The sequence below is a fragment of the Haliaeetus albicilla genome, chromosome 6, assembly GCF_947461875.1.
Source record: "Haliaeetus albicilla chromosome 6, bHalAlb1.1, whole genome shotgun sequence".
Taxonomy (NCBI): Eukaryota; Metazoa; Chordata; class Aves; order Accipitriformes; family Accipitridae; genus Haliaeetus; species Haliaeetus albicilla.
The window spans coordinates 28,802,766-28,821,205 of record NC_091488.1 but is presented as its reverse complement, the minus strand read 5'-3'; positions in this window follow the sequence as shown (position 1 = coordinate 28,821,205).

The following is an 18,440-nucleotide window of genomic DNA, read 5'->3' as shown; positions in this document are numbered from 1 at the left end:
TTTCTGTTTTTCAGTTTCCTGTTACTTCTCTAGTCACTAGGGAGCTGAAAAACAAAAACCTTAGAGGAATCCAAGAGTTATCCAGCATCTCTGAAGCACAGGAGGCAGTTCTTCATCAGGAAGTACAGAAGCCTAAAAGTTGTTACCTTAACTACCCTAGAGAGCCACTACTGCAGCTGGGAGTCCCACAGATTTTCAGCTCCAGGTTTTCAGGCTTTGTGACAAGAAAACTTGAAGTCCCAAGTCCTGGGACAGTCCACAGAATAAGAGTGTTCTTGAGATACAGCTCAGGGAAAACTTGAAATGTCAGGCTCTTGGACAGGGTTGCTCCAGAAACAGAAGCCTGGGAGTCCTTAGAGCCACCTGACTGTCTGAGCCCTCCATTCTCCACTGGTCTGGCATGACAAGGGTGGGCTGCTGAAACCACCACTTGCTTGCCTTTTATCACAAGTTTGTTGAGCCTGTTTTCATAATTTTACATTTTTCAGTGAAAATCTGCTTCTACTTGGAAAAGAGCCAAACAGGTTTATATTTAATGTTGTTTAAAGCTCTGGATGGAAATCTTCTAAAAGTAGTTTGTAAGGAAGAGCAAAGCCAAAAAAAAATACCACAAAGCAAAACTGAAATCTATTTGCCTACAAAATCAAATTTATTTCATATACTAGGCCTGCTTCTTAATTCTGCCAAATTTTATGGGCTTGCATTCTTATATTTCTGGGCGTTTTCAAATTTTGCTTCTCTGTTGCTGTGTGAAAGATCCATGCCAGCAATACATGAATTGACTAACAAAACTGAGTGTATATTGGAAACAGTTACTTTGTCAATACATAGTGTACTGCCAAATTTAAAAATGTCAAACAAACGGGAAAAAAAAATAGAAAAGAGTTATCATTTAATCTCTTAGAGTTAGTGTAGTTTCAGTGGTTCCTTGCAGCAATTGCAAGTAAACTGTTTTCAGGCAGAAATTTATTTTAATTGGCAGCCTTTCTTCAATATTGCATGAATTTTAACCCAATGAAAATTACACAATTAACTTCAAATTATAAACTGTCAAAGTGAATTCACTTAAGAGTAAATTGACTAATTTCATTTAGTCCTGGTATTTTCTCCATACTTGGGTTGTTGTTGTTAGGGTGTTTTCATTGTGTTGTTAAAGAACAATTGGATGACATGAATATTAACTGCTTAAATATTTATGATGTGGTGTTTAGCTTAGTTGCTACAATTGCATAAAACATAAGAACCTAGTCCACTGTATTTTGGTAAAAATAGAACCCTGCCTATTTTGAGTAATGAAGAAATTTCTTGGATGGGAGACCATCTGGAAACCTATTCAGAAATAAAAGGGGAAGGAGATAGTGAAAGGTCACAAAGCAAAAGATAAATTGCCCATACTTAAAACAGAGAAAATGAATGTGAAAATCCTCTATCCAATTGTATTCTGACATTCAATAAATTCTGACTTGCAGATTTTTTCTCAGTTCTTGCTTTACAAAAGTAGTTCTTGATTTTTTTCTTCACTGTATGCTCAGAACTGGACCTTCATTTTCTTCTCTTCTTTCCAGTCTAAAGCTCAATGCCTGCGACTGCTGATTTTGACTACCATGACACATTCCCATTGATTTCTTTATCTGCTTTATCTGTTGTGGTACACCTGAGACATCAGATTTTAGACTCTACAGATCCTACAAGATCTATTTAGGGTTTATGATTCAGGGTTTTTGTATGCAACCCAAATTCACTTCCTTTTTTACACTGATGGGATGATTTTTTAAGAATATGCTTAGTTTGACTCTGAGTGAGTTTACCTGCCTCAAAATGCTTATAGGATGCTTTGCATAATGCAATCTTTCTGTTTACTTGCTCTCAGACTACAGCTACTGTTCTCATGTATTGTGCGTTCACATGATGATTCCCATTTGTTCTACATCTTGGTGTCCTAGCCATAAAATTTCATTTTTCACTTAGATTTTTCAGGTAATATTTTCCTTAATTTCTGTTTCTCCTTAGTGCTTTATGATACTTATCTACTGATTTATCCTCTAATGGTTCATTCCTACAGACCTTCTCAAGGGCTGTCTACACTGTAATCTAACTCTGCAATCCAATATGTGATTTTTGACACACCTATGTGGTTTGCACCCACAATATTTTAATGCATTTTTTCCTGTGTTTTGATTCTGTTTGCTTGTACAAATGGGGAAGGAAAGAGGGAGGAAAGGTGTTAAAAGGCTTCTTTAAAAGGCACTGAACTTGCATACAAGTTCACTCAAATTTTCTGCACAAGTGCTGTGGAGGGCGTGGACATGTCCTCCTTTGATGCACAGGCAAGAGTTCTAGAGACTTTTACACAGAAAGGACCCAACTCATACATGTCAGTGCAGAAACAGCAAGGACATGTTAATGTGGGTAAAGGTTTGCTGTTGAATGCTTGCATTTAGGCTTGAAGTGCCTAGAGTTTAATGTGCTCTATAGATATGTCTTCTGTGTTATCCTAGCAATATTGCTACCACTGTCATTCCCAAGCTCACATTCATCATATTCATTCACAGTGTTGTATAAATCTTTGTAATCATACAAGAATTAAATTTATTGCTCAAATATTTCAACCCAAACACTTTATTTATCTCAGTGGCAATGATGTTTTAGTTCTGCTTTTTTCACTGAAGATTCCCATCTCATCAATCCCACCTGAGTGCTCTTTCATTTATGCTGATGTTCTCCTGGCTTGAATCCATAGGTGAGTATGGGTCAGGATAAAAGTAGATTTTTCTTGAAATTAGTTTCCATTCATTATAGAAACAGACTTCTTCAAACCCTAGAATCCATTTTTTTTACTTTCCTCCAGCAGGCTGATAGACAGGGTGATATGATAGTCTTCTCCCTGCCTTTTTATTTCATTGCTCTAAAGAGTGCTTACAGTGGGATTACTCCAAGATCAAGTAAATAAACATTTTCATTTAGAGAAGATAAAGCAAATAAAAAGTTTTTTGTAATTCTTTGCTGCATATTGGAAAGTCTGCAGGAATCCAACAGAGAGTGACAGATTTGGAAGATACTTAGAGCATATCCTTCTTATACCTGCTAAGTGTTCTAATTGTTTCATTATTGGGATAAACAATGTGCCATCTCTCTGTGAACAGAGGCAGAGTTTATGAAATATTTCTTATTAAAGACATGCTGTACTAATAGCTATAAAATAACCACAGAGATGCATCTTTGGGAATGAGACTGGCTTGGGTCATCACAGGAGATACATTGATACTAGTAATTCTGCCAATCTTCACAACTTTGCTCAATTTATTGATTCTGTGCTGAAGGGGAAAAAAAAAGGCCAATCTATCTGTTTTTCATGATGAAAATCAAAGAACAACATGAAAAAAACCTCTCTTTTTTTTTCTTTTACTAGATGCATGACATGCTTTTCTTCACTGGCACCTTTAATGACGAGAAACTCCAGTATGGTTTGACGGCTATAAACCAAGCTAATTACACAATCTGAGATCTTAGGTTTCTGTGAGCCAATGTTCAGAACAATTTAGAATATTTGAACAATGTAGACATAAAGGTAAAGTTACAATATTAATTCTTTCTGGGTAGGCCCAATATATTAAAATATATTTTCCTCTCTGTTTGAAAAGTCAGAGCATGCAAATATAACCAAGATACTTTTGTCAATTATCCATCTACACCAAATGAGCAAAGAGGCAGCTTTGTGCTGTGCATACTTTCTTGCATTTTAATGATGTGAATTTCTTTCTGTCAGACATAAGAAATTCAGAGAAATGACCTCTCAGCAGCTTCTTTAAGTGGTGTTGAGTAATACATAATTTATCCCTAAGAATAAGGACTTGTAGACACTCAGCATAGGAGTTTAATAAATAATATGTCTGAATACTTTTATACTACATTGCCATATGTGCTCTAAATGATCAGGTTGATGTTTTATATTGAGTTCTAAATTTTGGAAGTATTATTTTTCCTTCCTTTCATAAACCTTTGGGCACTTATTTGTGGGTTAGGTGGTGGTAAATTCAATTTCTTCTCTTCATGGAACTGCATGTAGTATAGGATAGTATATGATAACACTTGCAAAAACCAAGTGTCATTCTTTCATCCACCTCTGAAGAACAGTATCTTTATTGTTCTGAGTGTGACTGTTCTGTTTGACTGCACTGGTAAATTTCCTGAGGTTGTTTGTCAGTTTTAGTACAAAGTAAATGTTGCTTAGATGCTCCAAATTGATTATGTTCACCCTCAGGCAATTTCAGAATAACCTATTGCAGATTAAAATCACAAAGTGCTATGTCACCTCTAGTCTTTATTAAGATAATTGACCCTCCTCCTGAATTAATAATCTACAACCTGGTTGCTTAAATATGCTTGCTACTAAGTAGTTCTCCTAAAGTCTAAATGGTAACATATTTTGATGAGATAATTGAGCTTGTTTGTCTTCTTATTCAGTTAAACATCCTGGACTGACAAGAGCATACTGCTTAAAATTCATCAGAAAAGTGTGGAAGGCCCCAAATTTGCCAGGGATATTTTTCATAATTTCTAAGTTATTTTATTCATTATCCTTCTGCTATTCAAAAGAAAAATTACAGGTGAAAATCTAAGCTATTCAAACTCAAAGTTATCAGTGCATGTATAATTTGACATAAATTTATTGGCTCTGAAACAGAGCTTTTTCTATATTAGTAGGACACCATCTATATTTTCTCATAATTAGTATGGGTTTACTTGAATTTTTAAATTAGTAGGAAATTATTTAAATATAAATTAAAATTAAGCTGCTCTTGGATAATTTGTAATTTCTAATACAGAAGATGAGCTTCAGAATGCTTTGGATTTCTCTCAGTGTGGAAATTCATGCATGTTTCTAGCTAGACGTATAGGAAATAGGCTTATTTTTCTTTTATATTGCCTACCCTTTGCTTTCTTCCCAGATGAGTGCTGATGAAATGAACAGGCAGGAACACATATGAGAACTTTTTTTTCCCTCATTAAAGCAACCATTTTGCATCTGGTTGTTGTTTTCTGTACCCCATTGTTACCTCCTCATATTCCCCTTCTACCTACTTCCCTTATTTTTATGTTTCTCCTTGTTTTAACATTTCAAGTAAATACATACTTTCTTCAGACATGGCACACAAATGGACTGGCTCAAGTAGCTTGTTTGAAAATATGATCCCCTTCGTTTCTTAGCTTTCTTCTTTTCTCCTAATTAAATAGAGGGACATTTGCTTTTATTTAAAGCGATGGCAAGCATATGTCCATAGCTGGTTAGTTCATAATAAAGCAAATTGATCAAATGGAAGCCTGCTACCATGAGCAAACTCTGATCAAGTTCTTACCTGAGTGAGGAACCGTAAAGGAGTTCTATAAGACTAAACATCTGTTGTCTTCGCCCCTTAAATACCACCATGTACTTCACTGTAAGTGCACATGCACGTATACCGTGAGTAAAAGGAGTTCTGTGTATTTTGTACTCAAGGCCTGACACCACATTGCTTATGTACATAAGTAGCCCATGGGGAGTCAGATAGGCTATTGGCATGAGGAAAGTTGTTGAAATTTGAACTTCAGGTTTTAAAGCCTTTATAAGGCATACAGAAAGGACTCTATCCAAACAGAAAAAGTCAACAAGAAAAATCTTGTATATAGAAATTTCTTTATTCTTGACTATGTTTTTGAATTACTGATGCAGAATCAAAATTTCTTTTTAACTCAGGGGATGACTTGACATACTAGAAATTGCATAAGCTGACCTATTAGATAACTGGGCATATCAGTCAATGTTTACTGTCAATTTAATTTCACTGCATCACACCTAGCACCTAGATCAAAACCCCTGGGTGTTAACATACACATCTGCTATTCTAGAACTACTTAGCAGTCCTGTCAACATACTTTTTTGAACTTCTTTTACAATGGTAATGTATCTTGGTAACAACTTCTTGCACCAGCCAGCTACACAGAGAAATAGTCAATAAAAACCCGATCAAAATAATATATAAAATATCCTTAAAATGGCCAAAGGCATTGAAAGAGCTAAAATTAATTCTCCCAGCAACCAACTGCTGAGTGAGTCCAGTATACTAGTAAAAATTCTTTATCCTTCTTGACTTTAAAGTACTCAGCCTTTTTCAGGACTGGTTCTTGAGAACGTGTTACTTTCTCAAGTTCCACCAGTGGTACTAAATTTAGCCTTCTGTATTTGTTCAAAACAGTAGTCTAGAAAATAAACATCCACATTTCTGATGTAAGTTTTTCACCCTAAGAATAGTTCTATGTCTTTATACAGGATAGGGAACTACTATCTGTGTCACACCTCACCACTTAGGATATTGGAAAGATAAAACTTTGGTAAAGTAAGTAGGTGGATCTGCCAATCTCCTTGTTAATTCTTAACAAAGTGTTCAAATGATAGTTCTTCCTCGTAAATAAGTTATTTCTCAGAATATTGTAAACTCATTCCTACACCTTTCAACATTTACTGGAATGCATCAATATGCATTTTTAATTTATATATTGCTGTTTCATATTTCTCACTTTTAATTTGGCTGTTGACTTCTGTGACATTCTCCCTGGGCACAGGAAGTTATTGATTTTTTTAATAACAGTAGTGAGTTCTTTGCCATTCTCATTCTGACCAACCATCCAGGTTCTAGATGTCTCAGGACTGATCCCATTCATGACTAACTCAAGACTGTCATTCCTTCCATGGAAATGCTTTGTACAGAGAGAGAATGAGAAATCCCACAAGGTTAAAAAAAAAAAGCAGCAGAAATAATGTGTTATTCCAGTCTCTGTCACTTTTTATCTGTTTTGCTCAGTGTCCCTCTTTTTAATATGCATTCACAGAGCCTGCAACCTAAAAGGATAAAAAGTTACACTTCAAGGCAAGATAAAATGCTCAAGAGGTAACTATTATTGTGCTTATTTTGCATATAGGTAAACAAAAGCTAAACCTATTTAGTGACTTGCCTGAGATGTTCTATAGTGGGATCACTTCTTCACCCAAATGAGAGCGCTTTATTACAGCTGTAAGCTCCTACCAGTTGAGGTACCTTCAGTCCTCCTGATCCTACCCATGGATCCACAAGCCACACATACTCTGGCCATAGACGTTTTCTTTGCCTTACACCAGTAATCATATTACTGTGGGATGTCAGTTTTAACACTCTGATCAGAGAGAATATTAATCAATCAGAATGAATAAATTTATATATAGATATATATATAACAGCTAGAAGGAGTTAAGGATATAGCTTTATTCCATCACAGATTGATCCAAAGATTAAGTAAGCCATGCCTTGCACAGTATATGTCTGGGAGATATTAAAGCTAAAATGTGAATTGTTCACTAGGATCCCTTATGGGCAAAACCAAGTGTGGGTCAATGGCAGTCTATCAAAAAAGCTGGTATCCCTTTTCTCTGAATGATGTAAACTAAGCTGACAAAGCTTTGCCTGTCTGCTCTTTGTCTGGCGTAGAGTCCTGTTTATTCCGTAGGTATTGCTGGCTGAGAGGTGTCTGCTGGCCTGTGTTTTTTAACACCCTGTGATAGAAACTGTTTTGTGAACTGACCAAGGTAGCATCATACTGCATGGACTATGCCTAACAGAATGGGGCTCAGCTTTTTGGCTGGCCTATAGGTTTTGATGTGAAGCTCTGAGACTGATCTTCTGAGTATCAGGAGACTTGTGAAGGGGGTCCTCAGAAGCACTCAAACTTCTTCATATTGAACTGCACCTTTTTAGAGTTTGCAACATTTCCAAGTTATGGCATGAATCATATGCCAAGTTATTTTCTTCTTGTGTAACTTTCATTGTTTCCAGTTAGCTAACAAAAGAAAAATGGATGTTGTTAGAGTAGTGTTAACACTATTCTTAACTGCAGAATAGTGAATACTGGCAATTCTTTCTCTTACTCAGCAGGCAAGTTATTTCCCAATAAAATAATATCTAATTAGAACATCACTTACAAGTAGCACTGACTAGATAGGATATTAAATATCCATTTAAAGAAAATACATGTCTGTATGAAACAGGACACCATTTGCCAACTGTTGGTCACTAGATCCACATTCTGATACAGTAAGCTGGTGTATATTATGAGAAAATGTGTATGTATATTTTATTATCAGTTAAGAGAAAGGAGATTTAATCTATAAATTAACAAATCTAGGTCTTGCATTTGAATATGCTCTGAGATAAGGTATGGCTCAATAATGTTGAATTTACCTGACAGGAAATACTTTAATTATACTGGTACAGCTTTATAAGAATTAATTACACCTGTAGTATTTCAACTTACTAGGAAACAGCTGTAGAAATAAAAAGTAACTCTAGGATAAGAATGCATAATAAAATGGAGTATTTTCTGCTTTCAGATATAGTATCTGGGTTCTAACAGATACTGCCTCTCAATTTTTGGATGGCAATAGAAATCCAAGTAGAATAAAATAAAGATTTGCTGTTATTATATTGGTTCATAGAAGACTGTCTACATAATCTAGATGAAGGGTGTTGTGGATGCTTATCTTTGATTTACAACTCTGTAACTCTGCTAAGTTCTGGTTCACATAGGTATACTCTGAACTCAATGTAAAAGAAATAAAACAAAGTTTGGCTGCCCTACATAAATATTTAATCCACTGCAATCAAGGTAAGGACACAGTGATAGCATTCACAAGGATACAAGCCTTTATAATATTAATATAAGAGTCACTACAGTTGATTTGAGTATTTTTAAACATACATTTCTGCAGGAGCTTTGAGAAATGGGTGTTTGTCTTTTTTTCTTACACTGTATCATAGATTTTTATTAGGGAAGTACTTTTTTCTGTGTGTGTGTGCATGACTATATTGCTTGGAAATTCAGATAATTTGAGTGCTTTTCCTTGTAAGAACACATTTTCCCTCCCTAAAGGCACCATTTATATTCCTTCATTGTTTTTGCCCACGAGATAGTCTCTACATGATTTTCAGTGCTGTCTTACAACTGCTTCTAAATGTTTTTCTTTCCACTATTATTTAAAACTTTGTTACATAGTACTAAACTTTCATTTATTTTCTCACTTTACTGTGTGTGGAAAGTAGAGGAAAAACATTTTAACACTGTTTTTATGATGTGGCATATGAAACTCAGTTTCATGTGTGCTTTGGTACAAGAACTCACGGAGTTAAATTCCTTCTATGAGTCAGGGGTAGGCAATATGTAATCAACCATGAAGTTTGTGTTTCACAAAGCTGCTTACACTGAATAATTCAATATTTGAGCTTTAATGATATTTGAATAGGAATTTGTATGTAGGCTGTACAGCAGATAGATGAAAGAAGACAGACAAACTTTTGATTTCTGGCTGAATCATTAGTATCTGAGATCGTTTTTCAGCCCACTGTGGGATCGGCCCTCCCTGAGACCGGCACTCGCCGTGCTGCCTCCAACAGCAGGCGACCTCCACCACCTCTATATGTTGTGCACAGTCTCCATAGCTTGTCACAGCTTTTCTCTGAGGACCTGGGCCGCGTAACCCTCAGGGATGGCCTCTCAGTGGCAGGACCATCATCGCTAGGTGTCTACCTCCAGGAAGATGGTGATCTTGTACCACCTGACAAGAGTCAGAAACAAATCCCATGGAGGTCAGGGCTGGCACTGCCGAGGGGACACTCCCATTTCAGCTCGTGCCTCCATGCCGTGAGGCCTGTCTGTGGGCCTGGCTGTGACTAACGAGGCACCAGGGCTGCCACCTGGGAAGCGTGCTGTGGAGCACAGCTTGTCTCTGGGTGGGGGAGGACAGACCATACCCATCACCGCTTGTCAGTTCCAGATGGGAGGGAAAGGAGGGGGAGAAACCAAAACCAGCCCAGAACATAGGAAACGTCTTTCAGAAATGTCTGCACAGGGATTTTCTGCCTACACCAGAACCACCGCTGGGCCGCTCTCCACAAACAGGGTGAGTGGGGTGAGAGGGATCCACAGGGGCAGTGATAGGAAGAGGCACAAGTTTTATTTGCTGCAGTGCTTGAAGTGTGGCTCTCCTGACCATGCTCCCACTGCTGCGTTTAATCCCTGGAGCTGGAACTGCAGCTACGCCTGGTCAGTCTCAGCCGTGCAGGGAGCTGGTGTGCTGCAGCGCCCTGCCCTGATGCGCCATCCAAAAGCAGCCCTGCTCTGAGGCTGCACCGTGCGCCGCAGCCCACGGCTGCTCTGGCAGTGGCTGGTGCCGTGCCCAGCTGCCCTGCGGCTCCCGAAGAGCTGGTGGATGGAGGCTCAGCAGATGGGGACTAGGATGAAAGCCTTGTGGGTGTCGTTCTGATCGTGACAGAGTCATGTGCAACAGGAAGCCAAAGGGGCCGGTTGCCCTCACACAATTTAACTTTGTGCTGGCCTGTTGTGCAGCCAGGAAGCTCCTGGAAGGGCCCTGGGCCGGAACAGCAGTTTTCACCCCTAGGAATGCTGATGGATTGGGCTGGCATGCTCAGTCCTTCAGAAACAGCCCAGACTCCTATGTACTTAAAAAAAAATTAATACTGTGAAATGTATTGATGTGATTCAGCCATCTTGAAATCAACCTTAATTCAAGCCAGTATAAGGCAACAGCCATTTCAAGAGTAACAGAGAGCTGCAAAATTTAAGAATGAAAGGAAAGCATCCTCAGCTCCAAAAGGTCTGTCTTTACTGCCTCAAGATACCTTGTAGAGATACTTACCACCTCCATGCAGTCAGAGACTAAATCCACTTGCCTACCTCACAGCTCAGGTCGCACTAGAAAGTCTCCTCACAACATTCTTACTTTCATAATCAATTTATTTTTCAGGCTGTCCTGGGACTTCAGTCCAGATTCACCTCCTAAAAAGATTCTTCTACTTCCCTTCAGCTCTCAGAAGATGCAAATATTTTTGGCAGATCATATGCTGTGGCTTCTAGGTGGTAATAAGAAAATTTTGCCAGACTTTATCTGATGGGCAGAGGTGAGAAGTGAAACAGTTTTCCACCCACGTAGGAAGAAAAAATTATGCATGAAGCCTTTTTATTCTGCGAACTCGGAATTTTAGATAAACTTTAAATTAACAGCCTTACTTAACATAATGCCATAACTGAGATTAATGAATGTAGATCATTATTGGCTGCTGATTGAGGCTAGACACAAGAGTAGTCAACCACTCTGGGGTCATAGTGAAGTTTGGGTGATAATGGGAATATGTTGGCTCATAGCCATAACTAACTTGAAAGAATACCATGACATAAAGTTGCAACTTTTAGTGTGGAAATGATTGTAAAAAAGATTTTACACAGGTCAAATTTTGTCAGCCAGGCCAATCCTAAATAATAACTTACTTTTTGAGTATATTCTATCTCCAAGCAGATAATAAATCCAAATTAAAGTTTGAAGAGGAAGCATTATTGCCATACCTTGCTTCCTAAACAATTAATCTGCTTAACATTAGAGGAAAATAGTTCTCAATTTCTTACAAAGATCTTTTCAGATTTGAATCTCTGAAACAAATTGGAATCTGAAATAAATAAATATTTCTGATGAGCCCTAATGCCAAGATTCACACTTTTCATTACGATGTATTTTATCAAACTTTTGATTGAGTTGGTATTGTATTATCTCCAGGTTATGAAAGATTCAGGAAGAAATGAGAGGAACAGTCCAAACTGCTGCATTATCTAAAGTAGACTGTACACTGAATTTCTAATAGATTTTCTCTCCAAGGGTCTTAATCCCAGCCTCTTTCTGGGGTAGTCTGAAAAGAACAAGATAGAATCTGCTTATCACCCTTTCCCCCTGAAAGCATAGGCAAGGTAAACAAGGAAGGCAACTTGTCAGCATTGAGACAATTACTTCTGTTTCTAACATCACAGCCTAACACTGATAAGGGATTTTTATGACGGATTTTTGTATCCAGATTAGAAGAAATCAGCAAGTGTGCTTGGGCATTCTGCTATCTAGATTTCATGTCGTTTCCTGTGTCCTTACGTATCTAAAGGCAAAGTTATTTCACTTTAATTTCACTTTGCTTGGAAAAAAACCCAAACAACAATGACGACAAAAAACCCTGTTGATTTATTCTGGGCTCTGTTATTTCATTTTACCAGAGTAACTATGAGAGAAGATGCAGAGCTGCATTGTCTCTATCCTAGCAGTGGAAGATATTATACCAAGAGGGGAGAAAATACCTTTCCCACATAGCTATAGGTTATGGCCACAGACAGTCCCTTTTGTGGAAAGTATTTGTCTTCCCACGCTGTGTTGGTCCCACTCTGCAGGCTGCTGTGAAAATGTTAGATAATAGACCTTTCATTCAGTGATCTTCCCCCAGAACAGAAATGTGTGCTCTGAGGAAGAAGAGAAATCTGCTCTCTTTGGTAGAAGAAAGATAAAGGAAGAGGTAAAGTCATTAAGCTTTTGCTCATAGACAATCTTTTATAAAGCCAGGAACAATCTAGCCAATTATTTGCTCATTCTGAAAATTGTCCTGTCATTTTTTTCTCTACAGGTCAAAACAATCTCCAAAGCATCTTCCTCACCTAAAAGCTTAAATCCCATTGAAAGGTGATGGGATTTGAGTTCCTAATTTACGCAGCTTTTTTCCAACATTGGAGATTATGCTTAAGCAAACATCAAACTAATCCAATATTGGCTTTGCTTTTCATTTAATACTTTTTTTTGGAAGAAAGGCAGGGGCAAAAATGACCCCATAGAAAATCCTTTTTTTCCTTTCCCTGAATTAAACAATTTAATGTGAGGGAAAACTTCATAGGACAGATTGCTTTACCTAGAAAAGCTAATGTATTTTATTTTGAAATACAAAACCAAACCAAAATGTGTCAATGATATTTGATTTGTGAACAAAATACTGGTCAAAATAACCATATATATGGCGTGACCATATATCATATCATCTGTGGCCTCACAATAAAGACTTAAGAAGTCCTCACCAAGCAGAAGATCAAATTCATAGTGTATCTTCAAACTAATCATGCATGTGGAAAGAAACAAGAAAAAGAGAAGCTGACAGAATCAGTTACTAGTAAATAGTACTTCCAAGACCAAAATACACCTTTGAAAATCAAGAATTAGCAAACAAATTCACCATGTTATTATGACTGTAACAAGAAACTTCTGTTTCCAGGGTAAAATCACAAGCAGAGATTTCACTCATTCTCCTACACCCGCCCCCCCCAAGAAAACCTTCCCACTGAATTTACTTACTTTTTCTTAAATAACAGCGAAATCTTTCTATGGAACACACAGATGGCCAGACAGGGCATGCTCAGTCAAATAAGGGAGAAAAACTGGAACAAACCTCAAGGGTAGACTGTGATATATCTGTGATTTTTTTCGTTATTACAATAGTTTTAACTACAAAGTAAAATGTATATCAACAGGCTAAATGTAACAATCCTGCAGTCATTTCTCAGCCCAAACCTCTGTTGATTTCAGTTCAGAACCGCAACTTGGGCAAAAGTACAAAGTTTGGTTTTACGAGATATCTGCCAATCCAATGACAATTCACAGAAATTTACTTTGCAAGCAGCCCCATATGTATTCTGATTTAGCACAGTGTTACATATCTCTTTGTAAAAATGCCCCATTTTTCAGATTTGTTGCATCTGGTTGATTGGATTTTTCAGATTTGTTGCATCTGGTGTAAATATGTTTTATTAGTGTGAATATGAGTATAGTATAGTGTAACCAATATAGACCATTGTGTATATAGTGTAAACAATATAGTGTAAACATGTTTTATTTAGTGTGAATATGTTCTATGTGAAGGGAAAGTAGCTATTTTGAAACATTATCAAATTGAATATGTTTAATTATATAATATGAATTTCAAATTATATATTTATTATCCATTAAATGCTGACTAAAATGCATTTAAAAAAAAAATACCATTCCAAGGATGGTAATTTTTGAAGAACAGTGGTGGTAATACAGGGTAGTAATAGACATTCAAACTATTGTGTGGGAAGAGTAAAGGATTTGCTTGTATGTTTAAAGATGCATTGAAACTAGGCTAAGAGATAAGAAAATAAAACTGACACTTGTCAAACTAAATGCTGACTTCTATATTTGATTTAGATGAATTCGTTTGATATAGACCAGATAATACAATCGAGTGAATTCAAAGAAAGAGGAAAATCTACAGTAAACACTTAAAACTATATCATTGTAAAAGAGTAGCAGTGAGATTAAATAAAAAAGTGTTTGTATTACATGAAAATAATCATTACTACTGAATCTATTTTCCATAAGCTTTACAAACACTGATGTAATTTATTTGTGTATGTGAGAATGGGTATTCTATATTTTCCACAAGAAAGTACCTCTTATTTGAGCTCTTATTAGCCACTTTCTGTCTCTGCTTCACAAGAAATTGCTTTTTTGAAGCCTAATCCCACCCTGAATATACGTAAAATCTGTGAATGCAAAACATGTTTCTGTGCATTCATGGAAAATAATTGCATAAGGCTCAAGTTTCCCTTTAAAAAGTTTTCTAAAGTGATCCATCTAAGCAGCAAAGCTTTTCTGTATTAAGTGACTGGTAGTCAGTACTTCTGAGAAATATATCACCTCTTAAGATCTTTGAATTAAAAAAGGATTTTTAAATGTCTCTGGTCCATGTTGGCAGTCTGGGATGTGAGAGAAGTTTCTATATATCTTTTGTGGGTGTTTTGCTTCTTTGATTTAGGAGCACAGTCTGCATTAGAATCACTTTGTATTTTGAAGTAATTTAGGCTTTAGTCTGAACCTACAAAATGAGGTTTTGAAACCAATATGGCATTGGCCTCTGAGCTGAATCTGGGAGTTGTGCTCCCCTCTGGGGATATTCAAGAGATGTTAGACGTCTCAGAATGGGGAGTTTTTTGAGATAACCAAAACAATTCACTGAGGACACAGTCAGATGTAAATCACTCCCTGCTCTCTCAGGGGCTTAGGTGCCACTTTGCTACTACCAGGGAGTAGCTCCCCCTGTTTGGGGAATTCTCTGCCCTGAATTCTCTCTTGCAAGCAGGCCCTTCCAAAAGGAAACAGCTGTTCCTTAATTAATTAATTAATTAAGTCTCCCTTCAGGAGGAGGAAGAGTTTACAGAAGATTACTCTCCCCTTGCCCGTTCCTACTGATGCAGTAGTGGTGAGAGAGTCATCAAGGATATCAAAGTTCTGAGTTCAGTTCCCTTCATCTGTGTGAGCTCCAAATGTCTATCTCCCTTGGCCCAGAGAGATGCTCTGCCTCTCAGACAATGGATGGCTTTTCAGCTGTGGTAATCTGCAGGTATGTTGGAAGCTGTTTAGTTTCCATAATATTTAGTGAGCCAGAGAGACATAAGAAACTGGAGATGAAGTTGAAGTCTGTAGGGAAGTGTTTGGGTCATCCTGCTTGAAGAGGAAAATCCTCTTTCAACTGTGCTCTGAGTACTTTTTGTTTGTTCTACATTAATCAATCACTGTGTAAAATACTTATAAGAACTAGGATTGGAGCACGAGCTATATCCAGACTACATAGCAGACAGGAAAAAGAGTCAAAGGTGTGTCTCATTAATGCATGTCAGTAGGGCTTAGATGTGAGAAATCTGCTGAGCTGCCCAGCCTCCTCAAGCGGTAAGTGCTTCTGAGCACATCAAGAAGAAAACCTGTAGGTTCCTGTGTCACTTCTAGTATTGAAAGTAACATGCATTATTGTTTAATCACTTAACAATTAATATGTGAACTTAGGAGTTACATGCTGGAGTTTTGAAAATCTAAACTCAGAGCAGTGATGCCCTGGTTCTATGGTTTTGTTATTAAGCATTTCTGGAAATGCTTATGTAATCGTAGCACGGCTTGGGGTTTCCATGTATGAAAACATTAGCTATTGTAGCTTATTATAGCTCCTTTGGAAACTTTATTTTCCACTTTAACAGCTGGTGCTGTGTGATGACTGATAGAAGGTTCTGTCAGTTGCAAGTGTGATGTCTAGTCCCACTCCAAAGATATTGAAACCCAACAGAATTCTGCTTACTCTTGGTCTTGGGGTTTGGGTTGTGGTTTGTTGTTGGTTTTGTTCTGTTATTTTGGTCTGGCCTAGATATTTGGTGATAATGCTGGTTTATAGCAGTTCAAGGATTTTCTGGTAATGATTTTAAATCGGCTTTGTTCAAAACTGTCACATGAAATACATTTGTGAACATTACCTTTCAAAAATATAGAAATCAAATCTGGTGGTGTTGAATTAGATATATACATTGTTCTAAACAATGTCTCGGATGTTAATCTGAGGAAATAAGTGACAAAACTGAGAGAGTGCTTGTTGCCAGGGTCAAAGGGAGACAGGAGTAAAACTATGTATCGGGTTATTTTTCCTGACCACTGTGGAGTCAGGAGAGCTTTCTTTACATTTGCTGGAAAAAAACAGGGAAGCACTGCTCAAAGTTCCAATATCCTTTGCTTAGACTACCATAGACAGATATTATAAGGAAAATCCTTCACCAGTATAGGGGCAAGAGATGAACAGGAGTACTGGCAAAGAAATATCCAATTTTTAAAATTTTTTTGTTCTGCTTTAGAGAGGAGGAAAAAAAAAAAGACCATTAGGAGTGTGTGGGAGGAAAGAACAGTAAAAAAAAGTGATGGATATAATCTAGAACACCTACTGATGCAGGAGCAGCCACTTGCACCACTGTGGGAGATCTAGGTTCAAGCATCTGTTCCAAATCAGGTGGGCAATATGGTTATGTATTCTAACTCCAAAATCAGTACCTTAAATATTATGACATTAGTATTCTGAATCTAGGACTCCTCCTTACAGGCTTTCTCCTGAAAAGTATCATAGAAAAATATTTGAAAGTGTATTTTCCAACATAGAAAACCTTTCTTGAAATATTCGTCATCAGCTCCACTGAATTGACCTTATGGGAACATTTAAGAAATAACATATACTGAGGAGTAGAGAAGGGCACTTGTCATTGCATAAATGTTTTCTTGAAGGCATTGAAGACCTGGGCTTTCAAGATTTGTGTTGCTCTTGTAACATGCTGTATAGCATGTCTCCAGCAGCAGTAGCTCTTCCTCTCAAGCCAATGGCTGCATCAAAATTCCTTTTCCTCTGGGAACAATATATATTTAAATACTTGTATATCTCCTTAGTCCAACTCAAGAGCTAACTTGTGCTGTGTGTCTTGATGTGAAATGTTGCAGAACTAGTATCTTGTGATTCCATCACTCAGGGACTGTTGGGCATTTACCATGGGATGTACCACTTGCCTCAAACAAGAACAGGATTTCTCTTCATAACAAGAAGTGTAAGAAAGTTCTGTTGGGCTAACTGAGAACTTGGCTGGAAATGAAGTTTTCAAAATGGTAATTTCTGCTTTTCTGGAATGAGAAAAGAAAATAAAAACATTTAAAGAGACAGATAATTATTTTTAAATTTAACTTTTAAATTAAAAATGATAGAGAAGTGTCAACTTGAAGGCTGAATGAAGCACAAATTCTAAAACAAAAACAAGTATATATTTACCTTTGCAAGGCTATAGTGTCAACTTTGGTGGTTGTGCTCGAGTATGTCCTTTACTTTCCATATGCTATTAAGGTATAATGATGCATGGATCTTAGGAAAGCCCTTTGCAAAGGAATGGATTACACCCTTTCTAAAAGGAAATTCAAGACCAATTACACTGGAGTACAATGTAATAGTAGCATTGCATTGTGACTGAAGTGTTCAACGACCTTCTGATAGCCTCTACCCCATCTGTAATTTCAGAAGCAGCAGTCCATAAGTTTTAGCACTTATTTGAAGTGATGCTGTTTTAAAATAAATAAATAAAATCTGAGAGCTAAAGGGTGCATTCCAGTGTGTGGAAGAATTACTACCAAGTCTGGACAGAGAGACTTTGCTGTGCACGTTCAAGCGAGTCATAAGTTGCTCACTGAATCAAATTCATGAGCTCCTGCAAGAACTGGGGCTGGAACGGTACAAACCCTTCACGTTATAATCAGTTATTCCTACTTATTTTTATTTAGTATTTTCTTTGTCCATCTTTGACTATTCCTTGTCTTGAGGTCATGAGGAAGCATGACAGAAACATACAGATATTGCTGCTGGAAGTTTCTTAGTCATTAACATCAATATGGAGAAGATAAGGTATTTGCACTTGGTTTGATATAGCAATGGTATTTAAGCTTTCTTAGTGTCTGATCAGCTTCAACAAGGAGCCACTATGCATACCTCAGAGAAGACAGAAAAATCTTCTTAAAACTGCCTGCTGTATTTACATGCAGTCAGTCATCCATGGTCAGCTGACCACATAGAAAGGATAAAGAATGTAAGAAGCTTTAATATACATCCAAAGACTGATGTGACCTGTAAGAGGTGGACAACACCTCTTCCTTCAGCTTAGTCATTCCAACTCTTCTGTAGATGTTAGCAAAATTCAAC